The 22,668-nt window shown below is 41.3% G+C and overlaps 1 protein-coding gene across 29 annotated transcripts in view; it reads right to left on the bottom strand.

Annotated features, from left to right (window-relative positions):
* The window catches only part of LOC311526795 (uncharacterized protein), a 316,378-nt gene that overhangs the window by 225,995 nt on the left and 67,715 nt on the right, over positions 1–22,668 (bottom strand). The window lies entirely within an intron of this gene.

The raw sequence follows: 22,668 nt of genomic DNA on the forward strand, positions 1-22,668 counted from the left end.
CGACTGAGCTAAAGAAAAATGCAAGTCATTCAGTAAGCAAGTAGTGGAAGAAGTGGTACAGGAAATCACAAAGAAAAAAATTCCCATGGGGAAAAATTAAACATAAAAAAAACTTTTATTGAATTCTCTGGGCAGAAATGTGGCTGGTTGGTTACAAGGAAAACACAAGACAGATAGAGCAAAGTTTAGAAAGTTGTTCAGCATTGGCTCAATTATGCCCCTATGGAAGTCAACAGGCTGATTGGTTTTGAAAACCCCACTTTAGAAGGCCTACCCATCCAGTCCAAAGGCAAGCATATACTGGAAATGTAAGAAAAAGAACATTGGGAGCATGTCTGTCAAACAGAGGTATAAATTAAATAAATTGCCAAAGGAAAGGCAAGTAATGTCTATTTCATGGATCTGTGCCCAAAGACAACATTAAAAAAACAGGCTTGGACTGCTCTCAAATTTCAAACTGTTATTTTCTCAAAAGTTATGAGAATAACTTGTCTCAGCTTCAATATGCCAGTGCAGAGAAAACACACATCATTAATGTAATTTGACAGTTGTAAGAGAATAAGAGTTGCCAACTGTCATTTAAAACTAATTTGTATAGAAGCATCAAAAAACCTCTCCACTTTCGGATATTTTTAAATACATATATTTTATTGACAGAGTTAATACATGCAAATAGAATAATATTTACAATCTTGATTCCTGTTCTTGAACTAGAGTCCTGTCCACATACAATACTATTATCATTTCAAGAACAAAAAGGTGAACAGTTACACTTCACGGTTTATTAGCAACATGACAGAGCTATTGCTATTGTTCTTATTCCACAATAAGCAAGAATAAATAATTTGTTTCACCTATTTGGGAAAAAAAGACAAAACCTCACTGAATTTAGTAAAAATAAATAATATCCTGTTATAGCCACTTTGAAATGTAATCTGTTTAAGAAGCTAATGTCAATACAATTAAGCAATACTTTATGTCAGGTCCAAACTACACAAAACTACATACTTTTAGAAACTAATACACCAGGATGTAACAAGATACTTCTTTAAAATAATCTCTGAATTATCTCTAGTTCTGCTAGCAGAGCTGGACTCCAGCTGTCCAGACTGAAAGCTTATTCCTGACCTCAATGTGCTCTTTTACTGTCACTAAATTATTGTGGGCTGATTAAAGTTTAATGACATGGTTACTCTGGCAGTGAGCCAAAGGCACTAGTTATCCCCAGGGGCTATCAATTACTGACAAATCCATCTAACTTTTAAAGACAACTTAACTGCTAAAGAAATACAGATGACCAGTAGCTATATAGTTGGAAAGGCTTCTCCCTCCAAAATGAAAACATAGCAATTTGAGTCTCTGCCAATGATGCTAAACATGCAAACTGCTTGTAAGTCTTCTGGGTCCCACACAGTGCTCTCAAGGAATCCACCACCCTCTGGCCTACTCAAGTCCAATAAAAATTACACTTGTTATATTTTCTTTAGCTTTCAAATCTGAAATTTCTTCAGAAGACTTCTACCATGTTTATATTATATGATCTGTTTCATGAATCCAAATGTCTTCTCTCAGTATCTTTTCCCACTATTCCTTATGAACTGTAGGTTTCCTTATTATTCACTGCAAGATTCTACCTGCTATTGAAATCAGAGTAACTAGTTAATGCTTTTCTTCCTCTCCATTCTGAGGACTTGAAATATTTGTCTTTCTCTAATCCATTTTTCCAAAATAGGAATGTGAAGAAGAGAAACCAAAAACGATGAACCCAGTTGCGCACAATGCTAGTGCACAAGTGGTCCTCCAGACAGAGGCTGGACACAATGTCAATCCTTGCATTCAAGGAGTGCACATACAATCAGCACTCCCTGGGCCAAGTGTGGAGTCTGAACCCAGAACCTTCAGAGCTAAAAGCATGAGTCCATCTATGCTGCTAAAAGACTACGGCCCAGATTCACAAAGGTATTTAGGCTCCAAACTTCCATTGAAATCAATCCTTTGTGCACCTGAGCCTGTATTCTACCTAGAAGCAGTAGCAGACTCAAATATTTTAAAGAGACAGATTCACTTTCCTAATGTGGATTACACATGGACTGCTTCAGGATAAGGTACGCTGAGAATATGTCTACACTGCAATTAGACACCCGAGGCTGGCCCATGGCAGCTGGCTCAGGGTTGTGGGGCTCAAGCTAAGGGCTGTTTAATTGCAGTTTCAACATTCGGGCTTGGACTGCAGCCCAAGCTCTGGGACCCTCCCATGTCGCAGTGTCCTAGAGCCTGAGCTCCATCCCGAGCCCAAGTGTCTACATCACAATTAAACAGCCCCTTAGCCCAACCCCGCGAGCCCAATTCAGTGGGCACAGGCTGGCCACTTATTTTTAATTGCAGCATAGACAGCTCATCTCCAGGCACAGAAAGGAGCAGACAGCTTCCTGTTCCTACACTGCACAATGGCCATGATCTCTATACTTCCTGGAGCTTCTGCTTGGAGGCTGATGAATTCATTGGCGCTACTTTGAATTTACACCAGTAAAAATAAAAAGCAGCTTCCTGAATTTGCATGTAAATTAGTCACTTAAACTGATGGCATATAAGTATAACCTCAAAAATTTCACTTACAGATTAGAAGTCATGACCTAGGGAATGATAAATTACAACTGTCTTCAAAGAATTAGCAGTTTTACTACTGACCAATAAGAGATGAATATTGATTTTGTGCAAAAATTTTATATCCTACATCTTCTTTAGAAAATCAACACATTACCACTACCTCCTTTCAAATGTTTTATTTACCCTGACAGGTTTTTGAAAAGAAGTAATCATGTCAGCACATCTCCAGCAAAGAAAAGCTTTTGCTCTTCTGATTTCAGACAAAAATCATTCCTCCCTGCCCCAGGGTAATGATGCCATTTGTCAACATTGATTTAATTGACAGAAACAGATTAAAATTCTCCTCCCCTATATAGCTGGAGTAACTCCGCTGATCAGGTACCAGCAGAAGAATCTACCCCATCATATTTAACAATTGGCTTAGCTAGACAGGGAGTCAGTGGACGGCAAGCTGAGATGTAAAGCTACAGTGCACTAGAGTGCCATGAACTAACCCTGCTGCCACACACTGAAAGCTCCTTAGTGGGCTTTGACCTCCTCCCATTTGAAATGGAAATTTTTAGTACAACAGGGTCCATATGGCCTGACTGCATACAGAACGCTAGTGAGCTGTAGATTTACGCCCCAGCTTGGCACATACTACCTCTCCATCTAGATGAGCCTGATGCAAACTTTAGAAGAGTTTCACAAATTTACCATAGTTCTCTTTCTCTGGGCAGCGGGTAGCTGGGATTCATGAGCAAGTGTTAGTCAGTGGCTTCTGTGACGCTATCACATAACCTCTGATATACAGATTGTTTCTGTGGGTTGTTGAGTAATGAACCAATAAATCTTTAAATCTTTATTTTGAAAAATTAGATAATTGTTTTAAATTTTACAAAAATGTATTTAAAATTATAAGATATCAACTAGACATTTTGGGGAGACACTGGAAAAATATCTGCAATTCCTTTGGGCAACAATTCAGAAAAGCATTTAAGCATGTAGAATAGTTTTGCTTTTCCTAATCAGGGTCTGGCTGATGATATTTTCGTAATTCACCATAAGGCTAGTAATGGTTTGCAATAGAAAAAAACTAAATTTATTCTTTGAGTCATAGAGGTTTACATCAGAATGTCATAATCTTAAATTTCAAATACTTGTAATATAATTGGTATAATTTTACAGTCAGTAGCATGCCATCTATTTATGCAAGGTATGAGTTTCATGCCTTGCATGCCTCACTGGCTGTGTGTTGTTCAGCTGGTAGCCTGCAAGCTGGATTCATCCGGCCCCCAGGAAGGATGCTGCTATTTTGTGCACAGCGTGAGTGGCCTTGCACACACTACGTGTGAGGTCACACCACAGGGAGGATGTCATTTTGCATGATCAAGGCATGCAAGCGAGTTGTTGCGTGCCTTAATAGAACTCTCACGGCATGCCACTGCTTACAGTTTAGTACAGTGGTTTTCAACCTATTTACCATATGTGGCCCACAGTGTGTTATGTGAGACGCATCCAATACTATCTGTATGGCCCTGAGGATGTCACCTGGGCCGCAGCTCTGTGCTGCTTGGGCCGCCGGTGGCCCACAGGCACAGCTTGAGAGCCAGGGGTTTAGTGGCAGGGATCCTGTTGATTTAATGACACTGCACACCTGGACCCATTTTTGAATGTCGTCACAGCTAGCACAGGCGCCCACTACTGGGGGGTGCTTGGCCCCCGGCTCTGCCCCAGGCCCCGCCCCCACTCCACCCCTTCCTCCAAGGCTCCACCCCCACCTCTTCCCACCCCTGCTCCACCTCTTCCCCCCACCAGTTCCTCCCCTGACCGCGCCGCATCCCACTCCTGCCCCCTCCCTCCCAGCCCCCCTGAATGCTGCCAAACAGCTGTTCGCGGCGGGCAGGAACATGGGGAGCGAAGGGGAGGCGCTGATCCACGGGGCTGCCAGAGGGTGGGAGGAGCCGGGGGGATCGGTGGGAGCTGAGGGAGGCTGCAGCATTTTTCCCTCATGGGTGCTCCAGCCCTGGAGCACCCATGGAGTCGGTTCCTATGATAGCTAACTACCGAGGACTGATTTCCCCCTACACCAGTTTTACAATCTCTTAACTCCATTGGCTTCAATGGCATTGCTCATGATTTACACCAGTGTGAGGGGAATCTCTTAAGACTGTTAGTTAAGAGAAGAAACCACATTTTAATAATCTATTATGTGCTATTCTTGGAGTTAACCGTTATGCTAATATTTCAAACACATACAAGATCTATTTATAGATTCTTTGACTTTCAGCCTTCACTGAGGGCCAGATACCATAAGGTGCTGAGCACCCAAAATCCCATTGTCCTCCATTTCAATGGAAGTTGTGATGGACACAGCACTCCCATGGGAGCATTATCAACCCCCAAGAAGAAATCCCTTGGGAAATTTTAAGGCTTTTTTTTTAAAGAAAAAGCCACACAGACATCAGACTGTTCAAACTATTAGGGAAGAATATTTACAAGTTTCTGGGAATGCCCAGAGGTGGGAGGAATCTTCCCAATAAAAAAGGTCTGATTCTGTCCTTTTTTTCTGTTCACAAGTTGCCCAGGAACTGATCAAAGTGTTTGAATGTGTTAGTTAATCACCGTCATAAGGATGATGGCAAATCGCCAAAGGACTTTTGAAGATCAAGCACCACCTGGCTTGGTCTCTGGGTAGGTCCTTCAGGTGATCTGGCTGGATATTCAGTCTGTGTCCATCTCTAACCATCTTATTGTGCCACCAAATCTTTTGGAGCCCATGTGATTGCTGGCCAGGCCGTGGCATTTCCTGGGAAACACGCGTTGGAATTAGTTGACCTTCCATTCTATGTCCATCCCAAGGAAGCTGCTGAAGTTGAACCAGTGGTGATAGAGGCAATTGCTGGGTTCAGCTTCAAACATCCTTATTTCTGATCTTCTCCTGCCACTTATTATGGTGCAGCTGATTAAGAATACTTTTTGGCTCTCATCGGTTCGTCATTCATTAGTTGTAATTGTTTGACAAATTGCATTTTTAACATATCTGAGCCCAGTAGGTTCTGGTGACATACCCAGTGCCAATACAAACTTGAAAAAGTCCAACCATGGCCTCCTATTTTTATCTGTGCTCCAGGAATGGTGCCCTACAGCTGGGCCATTCCATCCCCCTTCCTGCCATTTTGCTCTAGGAGTGAGATTCTGGAGTTCACATTTCTCTTGACCATCTATGGGAAAATGGCCAGCCCTGGGGATACTCTGGGGATTAGCTTCAAGAATACAGACCTTGCCAAATCGAAACTTGCAAGGCTAGCTTCAGTTGAGCAGACTCAGCTGAGGTGGGATTGAAAAAACATATAGCATGGTTGTGTACCAATGTCATTAAATCTCTAGATCATCACACTATGAAGAAAATAAAAGTGATCATAAGTGCTGTAGCTTATAAGTTACAATAATGTGTCAATAATCATAAAATTATTTTGAAACTGGCACTGTTATACTTCATGATCTTACTGTTAAGAAACAGTAACTTTCTTTTCCTGTGATGTTCTAGAGAGTAGGTTATGTCCTATCACTCTTGTAATTTTTCTTGGAAGAATTAATTTGTTTTATAACTGTATGCTTTACACTATTCTTATTCACATGAAAAAGCTAACATTGAACTTATTTCCTGATGTATTCTGTCCATTCTCAATAAAAAGACAGGCTCCAAAACCGTTTTTGTTTTTTTTTTTGGTGCAAAACGACTACTGTTCAATGTGAAAATTCTAAGAGGAGAATAGTAAAAGGGTAGAATAGATGACAGTGGATTAGGGCACTTGCCTTTCACCTGTGGCGATCTCAGTTCAATTCAGACCTTAGATCCCACTTGAAATGAGTTTATTAACAACAGCTTTAGTCCTTATTGATCTACATCACCATTTGACACAACTAGCAGTCCCGTCTCAAAATAGTAGCCAAGCTTTAGAATTTCAGGAGGGATATAAAAGAGCAGAGTTTTTTAAAGAGAAGCTCCCACCTTGGTATTTCTGAAAAAAAGTGTACAGTTATAAAGCAATCCCATTTTATGGGGAAAATTAGCTAGTTATCAATGCCTCACTCTTGTGAACACTAAATTCTATGTATACAAACAGCCCCCGCCCCCGATATGGATACTATCTGAAGTCTACAGTTCCATAATCCTCCAGTGCTATGCATAAGCAGTTTTCACATCAGTAAAAGAGCCTTAGAGCTCTACTCTTGTTTTGACACTAATCCTGTCTTTGTCCCCTTGACACCTTCACAAGTGTGTCATGTTATTAAAACCATAAATCTGCTTTTGTTTTAAGTTTGCTGTACAGATTATAAACTTTCATTAAGTGTTTAGACTAAATATCTTTTACGATGTTGATTGGGCAAGAACATACAATAAATTCACAGCAACTACAAAATGAATACAGTTGCTTAAACAAAATCTAACATGTACAGAAATAGATCTATCAGTGATTTATCTAGCTAGCTGATTTAAGATTGTGGATGATATTACAGTCTTACAACAGAATAACAGCACTATGGACATTGGTTGCTAGATCCACTGAAGCCCATTATGAGCATCTTTGGAACGGATTCTCCTCTCACACTAGTGTAAATGAAAATTCACTCCACAGAGCTTCCTCACAATGACAGCAGCGTATCAGGCACTTGGTCAATTAACAATAATCACCTTTTTAGACTCCATGCAGTATGTAGTTCTGAGTGGCATGGCTCTTAAAAATGTCAAACTGGATTTTGAAAATGATTTTCTCTAGTGATAAATGTAGCCACATTGTTCACTGGAATGTTTTAGTATATTCAATTATGATGCAACAGAGAGAGAGGGGTGAAAAATTTGAAATTATGTTAATATTAATGGCCTTAATCCTGCAAACTCCAACATGCACAAGTAGGACTTCTTAAGGGAATAAGAGTTTACAGGATTGGAGGCTTGCTTAAATAAATAATCATAATAACTAACAATAACACTTTAAAATATTTTAAAAAGAAAGCATTTGGCCAATTCCAGCACCAAAATCCCAATGAATTCCTCTGAAACTAATGGAGTAGCACAGAGTGTAAGCAAGCACTGAATTCAGCTCATTGTGGCTTTTACCAAATGGAGTTGCTCAAAAGCAAAGCACCTTGTTTTGTTAAGAAGGCCTGTGGGCCAGAGCCTACCATGGAGTAAGTCAATATAATCTCATGGAAGTCAATGAACCTATGCCAATTTACACCATCTATCAGGCCCAGAATTTTTCCAGGTGAAATATGTACAAGGAATACCCTCTTCAAGTGTGAGAAGAGAATATATTTCCAACTCCTTGCTCAGTTTAGTTTTAGGAAACATCTGAACGTTTGCACTGTGATATTGTCTCATGGTCTTCCATAGAATCATAGAATCATAGAATATCAAGGTTGGAAGGGACCCCAGAAGGTCATCTAGTCCAACCCCCTGCTCGAAGCAGGACCAATTCCCAGTTAAATCATCCCAGCCAGGGCTTTGTCAAGCCTGACCTTAAAAACCTCTAAGGAAGGAGATTCTACCACCTCCCTAGGTAACGCATTCCAGTGTTTCACCACCCTCTTAGTGAAAAAGCTTTTCCTAATATCCAATCTAAACCTCCCCCATTTCCATCTTTAGGGCCCAGTCTTGTAAGAGCTCCATGCTTTGGAATCTCATTAAAATCAATGGGACTTCCGCATATGAAGCAGTTGCAAGAGGGGGACGGTTGGTTGAATCCAAGCCTCAGTTGGTAGGCACCACAAGTGCTTACTGTCTGATGACTACTGGGTGATTTATTAAATGAATTGTCCTCAGTTTGTTCCCTGCTGGACTCAATCCATCTCCAATGGACATCACAAAAAGGGATTTTCACAACTGACAACCTTATTGGCATCCTGAGCAGATATAAAATTCCGTATAAAGATACAGAGTTCAGCTACATTAGAGTAGCAGTGTGGCGAAGATTGCATGGCTGCTGACTGGGCTCTACCTGTTAGGTGGAAACATATTTCAATTTAAAAACTGGCTTTTATTATCACACACACACACACACACACAGCTATGTCCCCATTTCCACAGGTTTCCATTTGTAATTTACCTGCAGAAGGCACCAAAAGTATGTATCAAAACTTTCCCAGTTTGTGAAGACCTTCCTACGGCTACTGAGTTGATGAACTCAGAACAAGAAAGGTAATTGCTTCCACATGCAATTAAACCCTTTTGACTTGCATACGTGTTGCTGGCTTTTCATTGTTTCCTTGACAGTTTAGCAAGGTAAATCCAAAATTAGATCAAAGAGCATGTAGCATTGTACACTCAAGAAAAGAATTAAAAATGTGAGTAACTCCTGCCCCTGATCTTTTCACACATCAGGAGTTGATTTTCAGTATATTAGATCATACAAACAGATTTCATTAACAACCCCTTGGTCATCTCATCTCATCTCATGAACACATAATGCACCTGGAAAATAAACACAAAAAATTAAATATGGGCTTGTAATAGTATAAAAAATTAAAGCAATTTCCTTTCAACTTTAATAGTATGTTCTATCTAGGTATTTATAATGTGTGACAAAGCTCTGTCCTTGTCTCCGTGGGTCCCACATTTCCTGGCAGATTTCGCTAGCCTCAGAGGCTCACTGTGACCCTCCACATAACCCTTCTCTCTCTAGAGACAAGGGTCACAGTCTACTGAGCCATTTTCATCATAAGCCAGCAAGGGAGGTGAGGAGAAGCTATCCTCCCTTGCACAGTCTCTGTTGTCTCCCAGTCTCAGTGATTAATCGGGGGGGGAATGAAAGGGGGGAGTCCAGGCTCACCCTCTACTCCAGGCTCCAGCCCAGGGACCCTAATAGTATCAGCTATGGTAGCTGACCTTTAAGAAACATGACACGTATAATTCCCTGGGCTACTTCCCCACAGCAACCCCCACTTCCTCAAGCTCCACTTCACCCTTACCTCAGGGCCTCCTTCTTTGTGTCTGATATGGTGTGTACTGCTCAGTCTCTCCAACAGCACAACTTCCTCCCTCAGCTCCTGACATCCACACCTACCTGACTAACCGGGAGGCTTTTAACTAGTTTCAGCCAGTCCGTGATTGGCTTCAGGTGTCCCAATCAACCTAGCGTTCTCCCTGCCTTCTGGAAAGTTCTTAATTGGCCCCAGGTGTCTTAATTGACCTGGAGCAGCTGCCATTTAACTTATCCTGGTACCAGGGATTTGTTTAGCCTATCTCCCACTACTTTTCTATAGCCATCTGACCTTTCCCAGTCACAAATGCCTCAATCACTATTTTAAGAAGGCACAGAATACATGTTTTTAGGACTGCAAAGAAATGGTCCAAACTGGATTCTCCTCTCTGTGCTTCAAATAGCCACTGTTCCTATATTTCCTCATCTACTTTTCTCTCTCCTCCTTCTCTTCTCTTCTTTCTACTTAGTTTTAGAAATGAGGAGGTCTGGGTAGTTGTTCAACTCAGTGAATGTTCACAAATTGATGTATTTTGATACATTCTCTGAACTTGTTAGTGGATGGATTCCATCTGAGCTTTTCTTCTAACAAGCTCCATAATTGAAGTCCTTCTACAGAGAATAATTTGCCTCCAGCATCTAGAGATTTCACCCCAGAGAACAGTCAAAATTACCATCCCTGATGAAGGCAGCTATTTTGGAGGATCACAGACAGACACTAAGGATAAAACTTTCAAGTGCTCCTAAGTAATTTAAGAGCCAAAGCCCCAATGTCTTTCAATGAGACTGAGGATTCCAAGTGCCTAAATCCCATTTTCAAAAATGATTGGAGACTACAGATAAAACTTTCCTAATATAGATAGACCAGAACCCCCTTATTGATAAGGCCCAACACCTTGAACTAATTCTAGGGTACATTTACACTGCAATCAGAGATGTGACTGTAACACATATGGACATACCTGAGCTAGATTTTATCTAGCTAGCTTGAAAAAGAATAGCAGTGAAGCTCTGGGGGCATCAGTAAACACAAGCTAGCTGCTTGAGTACATAACCAGGGTCCTGGGCAGGCTTGCAGATCCTGCGCCACCACAGCTTCAATGCTATCATCATCTGTGCTAGCTAGATCAAACCTAGCTTAGCTACATCCCTAGAATCACATAGAAGGCAAATGGAGCTTGCAGTGCACCTGTGTGATGTGTTCTCGTTGCTCATAAACAGATTAAGGCCTAGACAAACTAGGTGTGATATATAGCAAGTTCATGTAATTTCCTTAAAAAACCTTATTGAATTAAGTTTAATTATCTTTGGAGTCCATTGTATTGAATACAAAGTTTATGTAGTACTGTGAACCTTGAGAAGTGTTGTGAACGTCAAAGGACTATTTTGAACAATGGGTCAGACATGAATGGACTTTTGGAACAAACCATGTTAAGTGGTTTTTCTGGGAATCTCTACGTTCCCCACCTCTGGTTATGCAAAACCCCAGCCTTTTGAAGCTACACCTTGAATCATAGAATCATAGATTATCAGGGTTGGAAGGGACCTCAGGAGGTCATCTAGTCCAACCCCCTGCTCAAAGCAGGACCGATCCCCAATTAAATCATCCCAGCCAGGGCTTTGTCAAGCCTAACCTTAAAAATAACTAAGGAAGGAGATTCCACCACCTCCCTAGGTAACGCGTTCAGTGTTTCACCAACCTCCTAGTAAAAAAGTTTTTCCTAATATCCAACCTAAATCTCCCCCACTGCAACTTGAGACCATTACTCCTTGTTATGTCATCTGCTACCACTGAGAACAGTCTAGAGCCATCCTCTTTGGAACCCCCTTTCAGGTAGTTGAAAGCAGCTATCAAATCTCCCCTCATTCTTCTCTTCCGTAGACTAAACATCCCCAGTTCCCTCAGCCTCTCCTCATAACTCATGTGTTCCAGTCCCCTAATCATTTTTGTTGCCCTCCGCTGGACTCTTTCCAATTTTTCCACATCCTTCTTGTAGTGTGAGGCCCAAAACTGGCACAGTACTCCAGATGAGGCCTCACCAGTGTCGAATAAAGGGGAACGATCACGTCCCTCGATCTGCTGGCAATGCCCCTACATATACATCCCAAAATGCCATTGGCCTTCTTGGGAACAAGGGCATACTGTTGACTCATATCCAGCTTCTCATCCACTGTAACCCCTAGGTCCTTTTCTGCAGAACTGCTGCCGAGCCATTCGGTCCCTAGTCTGTAGCGGTGCATTGGATTCTTCCGTCCTAAGTGCAGGACTCTGCACTTGTCCTTGTTGAACTTCATCAGATTTCTTTTGGCCCAATCCTCCAATTTGTCTAGGTCCCTCTGTATCCTATCGCTACCCTCCAGCGTATTTACCTCTCCTCCCAGTTTAGTGTCATCTGCAAACTTGCTGAGGGTGCAATCCACACCATCCTCCAGATCATTTATGAAGATATTGAACAAAACTGGCCCCAGGACCGACCCTTGGGGCACTCCACTTGATACCAGCTGCCAACTAGACATCGAGCCATTGATCACTACCCGTTGAGCCCGACAATCTAGCCAGCTTTCTATCCACCTTATAGTCCATTCATCCAGGCCATACTTCTTTAACTTGCTGGCAAGAATACTGTGGGAGACAGTGTCAAAAGCTTTGCTTAAGTCAAGGAACAACATGTCCACTGCTTTTCCTTCATCCACAGAGCCAGTTATCTCGTCATAGAAGGCAATTAGATTAGTCAGGCATGACTTGCCCTTGGTGAATCCATGCTGACTGTTCCTGATCACTTTCCTCTCCTCTAAGTGCTTCAGAATTGATTCCTTGAGGACCTGCTCCATGATTTTTCCAGGGACTGAGGTGAGGCTGACTGGCCTGTAGTTCCCAGGATCCTCCTTCTTTCCTTTTTTCAAAGATGGGCACTACATTAGCCTTTTTCCAGTCGTCCGGGACCTCCCCCAATCGCCATGAGTTTTACAAGATAATGGCCAATGGCTCTGCAATCACATCCGCCAACTCCTTTAGCAGGCTCGGATGCAACGTATCCGGCCCCATGGACTTGTGCACGTCCAGCTTTTCTAAATAGTCCCGAACCACTTCTTTCTCCACAGAGGGCTGGTCACCTCCTCCCCATGCTGTGCTGCCCAGTGCAGTAGTCTGGGAGCTGACCTTCTTCATGAAGACAGAGGCAAAAAAAGCATTGAGTACATTAGCTTTTTCCACATCCTCTGTCACTAGGTTGCCTCCCTCATTCAGTAAGGGGCCCACACTTTCCTTGACTTTCTTCTTGTTGCTAACATACCTGAAGAAACCCTTCTTGTTACTCTTAACATCTCTTGCTAGCTGCAACTCCAGGTGTGATTTGGCCTTCCTAATTTCACTCCTGCATGCCCGAGCAATATTTTTATACTCATCCCTGGTCATTTGTCCAATCTTCCACTTCTTGTAAGCTTCTTTTTTGTGATTAAGATCAGCAAGGATTTCACTGTTAAGCCAAGCTGGTCACCTGCCATATTTACTATTCTTTCTACACATCGGGATGGTTTGTCCTTGTAACCTCAATAAGGATTCATTAAAATAGGGACCTTTTTTGAGGAAGGGACCTTTTTCTACTGCCTATCTGTTCTTGAAGTCTCAAGATCAAAGGCCCAAACTGCATAAAGGAAAGACTGAACTATTCATGGTTGTGCTAAGTATGAACTTATAACTACAGAAAAATACCAGTTGAAGGATTGATTCCTACCAGAGCCCTTGCTGGAGTTGGGGGCGATTTTTGGTAAGCTTATTATCATGCATGTAGGTTCTTTATTGTTTTTAATATGTTTTCTCTGTAATGCTTTCATCTTAAAAATAAATGTGCTTGCTTAGAAAGAGCTTTGTGGTAACTTGTTACTGCTGGCAATTATAGGTTTTAGGACTATGAGCAGTGCCCTGAGCAGCAGCAGGCTGAGGAGCTGGTTCAGAAGCATCCATAGCATGGCCATGATGAGTGTACCACACAGCTGTTTGTCATTATTCATAAGAAAGTAGGGGCCCATACATGTATTTTGCCTAGGGCCCTCTAATGCTTAATCTGGCTCTGCTTATAGGGCAAGCAAATACTTGTAAGCTTGGTGGCTCAGAGGACAGTGATAGCCAAAAATGCTTTTCAATCACATATGCTTTGCCGAGAGATTGCGAACTTTTCTTTAAGATGCAGAACTCACCACAACAAATTCATGCCTTTGTCACCTCCCGTCTGGATTACTGCCATATGCTCTACATGGCACCTTACGACCCCTTGGACATTTCAGGTACTGCAGCACGTGCAGCTAATGCAGCTCTTTTGCGTGGCAGCACATTACACCAGCACTCCCTGATCTGCACTGTCTTTCAGTTCAATTCTAGGTGCAATTTAATGTGTTGTTTTTGACCTATAAGATCCTAATAAATGGTTTAATTCTTGTTTACTGAAGAAATACTATCATTATTTGTATTACTCTAGCAACTAGGAGCCCCAGTCATGGACCCGAACCGTGTTGTCCTAGGTGCTGTACAAACACAGAACAAAAAGAGAGTCTCTGCCCCAAAAAGCGTTCCATCTAAGAAGTTTTTGTCCCTGTGGAATACTACAGTAGTTGAGATCAGCTGAAAGATTCAATGTAACAGACCCCTATTTAGTCAGGAAGGCCGTGGAGGCAGAACATTTCCAGTGAAGAGTCCTCAACCCTGGAAATGGCTTGGTTGGTCTGCTGGAGTCCAAATGTAAGGTCTAGCTGCAAAGTTCATCTTTTTCCCCAGGCCTCTTCTGGGGAATGTGGATGTAGGCTGAGGGTAGAGTACTAGTGTGGGAGGATTTTTTTTCATTGGGCCTAATTTTGTATGTTTAATATTAAAATTGTATACATTCACCCAGAGATTTGGAAGATCTTATTTTAGGAGAAGTTGAAATATCTATCAATATGGGTACAGATGAGTGTAAGAGAGAACAACATGTACACCAACACACCATGGACAGAGTAGTGATCCGTATGTATTAAATTATGGAACCATATGATGCATTGCAGAGGGATGTGATAAATCATATGGATCTTTCTCCTTTGACTCTACCCATCTGTTTCAGATCACTTTCTTCTGAAGGTGCCACTATCAGCGACAAGATACTAGACTAGATGGTTAACTTGTCTGTTCCCACAGGGATTGCCTTACGTAACACTTGCTTCCTTTAGTAATATGAATTTGATGGCACGGTGTAATTCCTATTAATGAATGTACAACGTATACACTATGGACAAAATCCACAACCAAATGAAGTCAAAAGAAAGGCTTCCAGTGATTTCAACTGAATTTTGAATCAGACACCAATAACTGCATGAAATGGGATAAGCACAATTATATATAGTGAGCGTGTGTCTGTCTGTCTGTCTGTCTATCTACATCTGGAGTATACTAAACATATCAAAACTAAAACTAACTCTTGTCCTACACACTTAACCTTAACCAGCAGAGTGTAACTTCACTAGTAACATACACTTAAAAAATTAGTAAAATATGCATATCTGTCTATACCATGTCAGAACTCAACAGCTGTAGCATCCAACTAAATAAAGGGAAATTACAAAACCTGATTAATAAATTCTGCAAACATCTGAAGTAATAAATTGTGCCTGGCAATCAACTACATATGCAAACACGAAACTACAGTATCTGCAGCAGTAATCAAACATTTAATGAATACTGACAAGACCTGGATCAACTTTGTCCATTTAATTTAAAATAGTTAATTAAAATTAAGTGGGTAAGGTAAAATCTTTTATTGGCCCAACTTCTGTTGGTGAAAGAGACAAGCTTTCAAGCTACATGGAACTCTTCTTCAGGTCCATTTTTTAAACGGACTTTTATATTTTAAATTTGTATAGCTCCTCTGGTGCATTTTTTTGCAATTTCATTTGGAAGTTGAATTATTGCTGTTGTGTGGAAATTGCTACATAAGCATCAAGTTAGTAATTTGCATGCACACTTTATGGTAATTGCACAAGCAAAATGTAGGCAAAAAATTGCATCTGCAAAAGTCTACACAGATTGATTATTATTTAAATCATGGTAGTGGCCAAAGGCCCTGATCCGCATTGGTGTTTCATTGTGCTAGACACTGCATATTATGTATATAGTTCCTTACCCAAAGATTTTACAAAGTAAGGTCTGCTTCTGGAAACATTATGCACAACCTTGACTTTATACATAGACAGTACTATTAAATACAATGCTAAGCTCGAACTTGTCTAAGCTCTGCCTTTTTTAGGCCCCAAGCTTGCAAACACTTACCATGTGCTTAACATTACACCTTGCAGTAGTCTCATTTAGTAAAATGGTTCTGTAACAGAGCTGCTGTCATAAAAATAAAGGGAAAGGTAACCACCTTTCTATACACAGTGCTATAAAATCCCTCCTGGCCAGAAGCAAAACCCTTTCACCTGTAAAGGGTTAAGAAGCTAAGATAACCTCACTGGCACCTGACCCAAAATGACCAATGAGGGGACAAGATACTTTCAAATCTGGAGAGGGGAGAACAAAGGGTTTGTCTGTCTGTCTGGTTCTTTTGCCAGGAACAGATCAGGAATGCAGCCTTACAACTCCTGTTAAGTTAGTAAGTAATGTAGCTAGAAATGCATCAGATTTCCTTTTGTTTAATGGCTGTTAAAATAAGCTGTGCTGTTTTTGTGTTTTTTTGTAACTTAAGATTTTGCCAAAAAGGATTCTCTGTGTTTTGAATCTGATTACCTTGTAAGGTATTTACCATTCTGATTTTACAGAGGTGATTCTTTTACTTTTTCTTTAATTAAAATTCTTCTTTTAAGAACCTGATTGATTTTTCATTGTTCTTAAAATCCAAGGGTTTGGGTCTGTGTTCACCTGTACACATTGGTGAGGATTCTTATCAAGCCTTCCTCAGGAAAGTGGGTGTAGGGCTTGAGGGGATATTTTGGGGAAAGACGTCTCCAAGTGGTCTCTTTCCCTGTTCTTTGTTTAAAATGTTTGGTGGTGGCAGCATACGGTTCAAGGGCAACTCAAAGTTTGTACCTGGGGGAAGTTTTTAACCTAAGCTGGTAAGAATAAGCTTAGGGGGTCTTTCATGCAGGTCCCCACATCTGTACCCTAGAGTTCAGAGTGGGGAAGGAACCTTGACAGCTGCTCAGAAGACAAGCAAGGGGACCTCATTTTGAAAACACCATCCAGTATTGGGACCCACATGGACTAGTCCCCATCTAGATAGGCCTGCCAAGACATGTCTGACTGAACTGGAGTCATGCTTAAGCACAGCTTTCAAAGATAGTTCTTTGCCTAGAATGGGCAAGGCTTTGGTATCAAGTCAAGCTCTTGATGTAAGCCTTGCTCCCTCTGCCTTTTCAAGAATCATTGCCACATTTTCTGATATGGCAGCTACCGGGAAAGGGTCAACACGTCTTTTGATGCTGTTGTTTCAGTCTTTCTTTGCCAGCTCGAACTGACAGCAATGCAGCAGCTTACTCTATCAAACCTATCTTTCCAACCAGAAGGGCTAGAATTTTTTTTTTTAATGAAAGCTTAGATATTGTATAAACTGGCAAAATCCTCAGAATATGCATACATTCTATGTCCATGAATTTCCATTATCCCTAATGATGACTGTGTCCTAGACTGATGTGGTAAATGCAGATGGAGCTGGCTTTCCTGACATAACAATGTTTTTGCTGTTGCCTATTCAGATCTGGAAGCTATGGGTATGCTATGGATGACATACAGCTCTGAATGAAAAGGCAATGATTGACAGTAATCAGTTTTGAGCTGTCATGTGGGGACCTGGGAAAGGAAGAGATTTTTAGCTTGCCTATTAACACTCTCAAACTACTGGACAGAAAAAGGCAAAGGGACAAGCCAGGCACTGCTACCTGCTTTAGAATACAGAGTTCAGAGAGTAGTTGATTTGGCTACCTGCACAATAAAAGAATGAGTCAAGAGTAGATTGTGAGGAAGTTAATAATAGATTGAGAGAGAGAGAGAGAGAGAGAATAAGTAAATGGTGCTCTAACAGAGGGAATGAGAGAGAGAGAGAGAGAGAGAGAGAGATGCTGTCAGGGATGGATGATGGGGAGATGGAACCAGTGATTGTGCCAGTCAGAATCTTGAAGCAGTGTTTTCACAGGGTGACAAAGCCAAATAATAAGAGAATGACAAACTGCTGTCTAATACAATAAGAAAAAGGAGAAGAAAATCAAATTATTGGTTAGGAATGAGAGGGTTTGAAATTGGTTCTTAGGATGTGTTAAAAATCAAATAGTGTAATCTCAAAGCAATCTACTCGAGTAAGAGAGGGATGAGCGGCAGTCTGTGTGATAGAAAGCAGCATTTGAGATAACATCTTCTAGAACAGAGGCTAAAATAGAGGGGAGCCTGGGCACAGCAGAGGAAGAATTCTTCCCCCTTTCTCAGATTTAGGGGAGCTTTGCTGCTCCAGAGCTATCACTCCTCCCTGGCTCACCAGTGATAACACACCAGGGCAGAGACTCTGAAATGAAAGAAGCAGGAGAAACTGGCTGAGGAACTTCTGGTGCCCCCAGCTTTCAGGTAAGCAGATGAAGCCACAGCAGCCCCACCTGACTGGCAGTAAAAAAGATGGTAATAGGAAGATTTGTCCCTCTGCTGAGTCTCCCTTCCCCTAGGGGGTTAGGCAAAATCTCCCTGCTGATCCATGAAGCCCAGACACAGGAATGTGGAAGCTGTGGATAAAAATTCATGACTTCTGAGAGGTGAAAGAATGACAGTAGAAAAGCTGAAAGAGTGGGAATGACAGAGGGAGATGCAAGAAGGAGTAAAGAGAGAGGCAAACAAGCACGGTAGAGGTACAAGAACTGAGGAAAGCAATACACATTTATTTATGGAAAGGAGAGCATGATGGATGGACTTAAGGGGAAGACAGTCTGAAATAATCAAACAGATTGAGAATGGCCTCAGGCAAGTTTGAGTCTTATTTCTCATCCACCCCACATCTGTAAAAGGGGGGTGGGGAAGGTGTATAAAATATAATTCATAGCTCACTGGGCTTTCAGGGTGCTAAGTGAATGTTTAAGGCATTATTTTAACAAAATCAGAGAGGCTTAAAAATGATTATTGTACAGAATGTCAAGGAAGTGAATGAGGGACAAATAGAAGGAAGCATACAAGAGTCATAGAAGTATGCGTCTGAGAGAGTGTACCAGGAAGTTAATGCCACTGGAAGTTCAGGAGAGTATTAAGGAGGAGTTTTACAGATGATCACTGTTTGTAAGCAGAGGATGTTTGGAAAATAAGAGACAGATGGGGATAATATCAGTGTATGGAAGAGTCAAAGAGTGGAGGACTCAAACTTTGGGATTACAGAGGCGGTCTTGGGGACAGAAGGAAAGCCAGAGTAGAGAGAGAAGGAAGGGAAAGAGTGAGAAAGTTAGAGAGACAGAGGAACAGGAGAGATACTGAGTGCAGAAGAATGTAGGAAAGGTTAAGGAGTACAGCTGGTGACTGGAGAAGCACAGAGGCAGGGAAGACAGGATTAGGGGAAACTTAAAATACAGAGCAGGATCGCTGATGCAAAGTCAAAAACTAGGAGACTTAAAGAGGAGTTAGAGGGAGGGATGCAGTTGATGGGAGATATGAGATTTGGAAGCAGGGGTTATGGGGGGGATTTGAGGCGTGAGAGTGAATGTTGGAGAGTTGAAAAAATACTCAGGCAAGGAGAGACACTAGGGCTGGGAGTCAGCACTGGAAGCAGGGAATGTGTGTGGAGAATCAGGAGGAACATATGAGGGAGGGGCTTGTTTGAAGTGATTTGGGGGAATGAAGTGAGAGAGTGCTGAAGGGGCTCAGAAGAAGAAGACCATGAGATGGTCTTGGGGAAGTAAGAAAGGGCTTGTAGGAAAAGGCAGGAGGACATGAAGTGCTGAAGGCAATGGGAGTAAAAGCTGGATCTTGCCAAAAACTATTGGATCCTGCCAAATTTAATTCCAATCCTGCAAATTCCAGCACCTAACTAGAGAACACCAGCTGCACCCACTGCATCAAAGATCCAATGCACCCCAGAACATGAGCACTGCAAACACATGGTTCCTGCACCTGGATCCTTCTGGGAAGATCAAGTCCCTATCTTCTTAATGCCAAAGTACAGACCAAGTCTAGCCATTCCTACTGCACCAAAAAATTCTGGACCCTCATGCATGAGTGCAACAAAACCCTGGATTCAACACATTCAGTATTGTCAAAGCTAGGGCTTTGGAGCGGAGCCCAGAGCTGGAGCACGGAGCAGCTCCAGAGCAGTGGAACTTCAGGTTTTTGCCTGGAGCTGGAGCGGAGACAGAGCACAACTCCGAAGCCCTGGTCAAAGCCAAGCATTCAAAAAAAACAAACAAACAAACAAAAAACCCAACCACTATATAAAAATAACCCCATACTATTGTCTTAAAAAACATGAGATTAAAAAAAAGTTGGGTTCTTTTTAAACGTTTTGAATTCTGAGACTTTAGAGTTCACATTTGTCAAAATATCTCCTTATTTGTGCGGACTAGAAACCTTTTTTAAAAAAATTCTTATTTCAATCACATAATTCCAGGAGTTGGGACTTCAAGAAGACACACTAAAATATTGTGTGAGTCGCAATAAAATCATGAGCTGGCAACACTACATGGATCCTGTTGGAACCACATAGTGTTTAGTTTCCACCTCCAAATTCTATGGCATGAACACAGAACAAGTATTGCAGCACCTTGTGCACCAAAAATGTGGACCCTGATGTAGTGATCCTTTTACATCAGATAAATCTGCAACCAATACACTGTTTCAGGGAATCCACAGTAATTCCGATCTGATGTCTTGATTTTTTAAATACAGCTAAATTTCATATCATAACACTGAACTTTTGCAGTGGAAGTGGTTTAGTAGATGTGAATGATCACATCCTCCTAGCTGATCAGGAGGAATTGGTGCATGAAGCACAGAAACAATAACAGAAATATCAAAAACACAAGACATAGTATTAACGGGAGATGTTAACTATCCAGACATCTGTTGGAAAAATAATATGGCAAAACTCAATTTCCAATAAGTTCTTGGAATACATCGGGGACAACTTTTTTCTTTCAGAAATTAGAGGAGGTAACCATGGGGACATGGTTTTAGACTTGATTCTAACTAACAGGCAGGAATTGGTTGTGAATCTGAAGGCTGAAGCCAATTGGGGTGAAAGTGATCATGAAATTATACATTTTATTAGCCCAAGGAAAGGAAGGAGTGATTAATGAGAATGGACTTTTAAAAAAGCAGACTTTAAGAAACTCAGAGAACTGGTAAATAAGGTTCCATGGAAAGAAAATCTAAGGGAAACAGAAGTTCAGGGGAGCTGGCAGTTTCTCAAAGAGGCAATACTAAAGGCACAACAGCAAACTATCCTGATGAGTTGCAAAGATAGAAAGAATAGTAAGAGGCCAATAGGGCTCCATCAGGAGCTCTTCAGTTAACTCAAAATCCAAAAGGAATCCTACTAAAAGTGGAAACATGGGCAAATTACTAAGGATGAGTCCAAAAGAATAGCACAGACATGTAGGGACAAAAATCAGAAAGGCTAAGACACAAAAATGAGTTCCACCCAGCTAGGAACATAAAAGAAAATAAAAGAGGGTCTATAAATATATTAGGAGCAAGGGAAAGACAAAGGAAAGTGTAAGTTCTCTGCTTAGCAGGGAAGGAAACCTAACAACAGATGCCATCAAGAAGGTTAAGGAGTTAAATGTCTATTTTGCTTCAGCCTTCACTAAAAAGATACATTTATACCTGATACCCAAACACAATTAATATTAACAGGGGGAAGGACTGCAAGCCAAAATAGGGAAAGAACAGGTTAAAGAATATTTAGATGAGTTAGATGTACTCAAGTCAGCAGTGTCTAAAGGTATTCACCCTATTGTACTTAAGGAACTACCTGAAGAAATAAGAACCAGTAGTAATTGTCTTTGAGAACTCATGGAGGACGGCTGAGAGCCCAGCAGACTGGAGATGGGCAAACATAGTACCTGTCTTTAAAATAAAGATAAATAAAGGGAATAAAGAGGATCTGGGGAATTATAGATCAGTCAGCCTAATTTCAATAGCTGGAAAGATAATGGAACAAATTATTAAACAATTGGTAAGCTCCAAGAAGATAACAGAGTTTTAAGGAATAGCAAGCACAGATTTGTTAAGAACAAATCATGCCAAACCAACTTAATTTCCTTCTTTTACAGGGTTACTAGCTTAGTGGATAGAGGTGAAAGAGTCGAGGTAATATATCTTGATTTTAGTAAGGCTTTTGATGAAGCCCCACATGACATTCTCATAAGCAAACTAGGGAAATAGGGTCTAGATAGTACCATTAGGTGGGTGCACAACTGGTGGAAAGACTGTACTCAAAAAGTAGTCATGGATGGTTTGCTCTTAAACTGGGAGAACGTCCCTGGTCCAGTACTATTCAATATTTTCATTCATGACTTAGATAATGCAGTGGACAGTATGCTTATAACTTTTGCATATGACACCAAGCTCAGAGTGGTTGCTAGCACTTTGAAAGACAGAATTAGAATTCAAAATGACATTGACCAACTGGAGAATTGGTCTGAAATCAACCAGATGAAATTCAACAAAGACAAATACAAAATTCTGCACTTAGGAAGAAAAAAGCAAATGCACAACTACAAAATGGGGAATAACTGGCTAGGCAGTAATATTATTGAAAGGGATTTGGGGATTACAGTGGATCACAAATTGAATGGAAGTCAACAATGTGATATGCAGTGTTGCTGTAGCTGCGTCATTCCCAGGATATTAGAGAGACAAGGTGGGTGAGGTAATATCTTTTATTGAACTAACTTCTGCTGATGGGAGAGAGAAGCTTTTGAGCTATCCAGAGCTCTTCATCTGTTCAGACCTGATGAAGGTCAGGGCAAGTCAGACGTGAGGAAGAGCTTTCCATAGCTCGAAAGCTTGTTTCTCCCACCAACAGAGGTTGGTCCACTAAAAGATATTACCTCATCCACCTTGTCTCTCAAAAATGTGAGACAGTTGAAAAAAGGCTAATATTCTGGGGTG

Source organism: Lepidochelys olivacea, assembly GCF_965140295.1.
Source record: "Lepidochelys olivacea isolate rLepOli2 genome assembly, chromosome: 9".
Lineage (NCBI taxonomy): Eukaryota > Metazoa > Chordata > Testudines > Cheloniidae > Lepidochelys > Lepidochelys olivacea.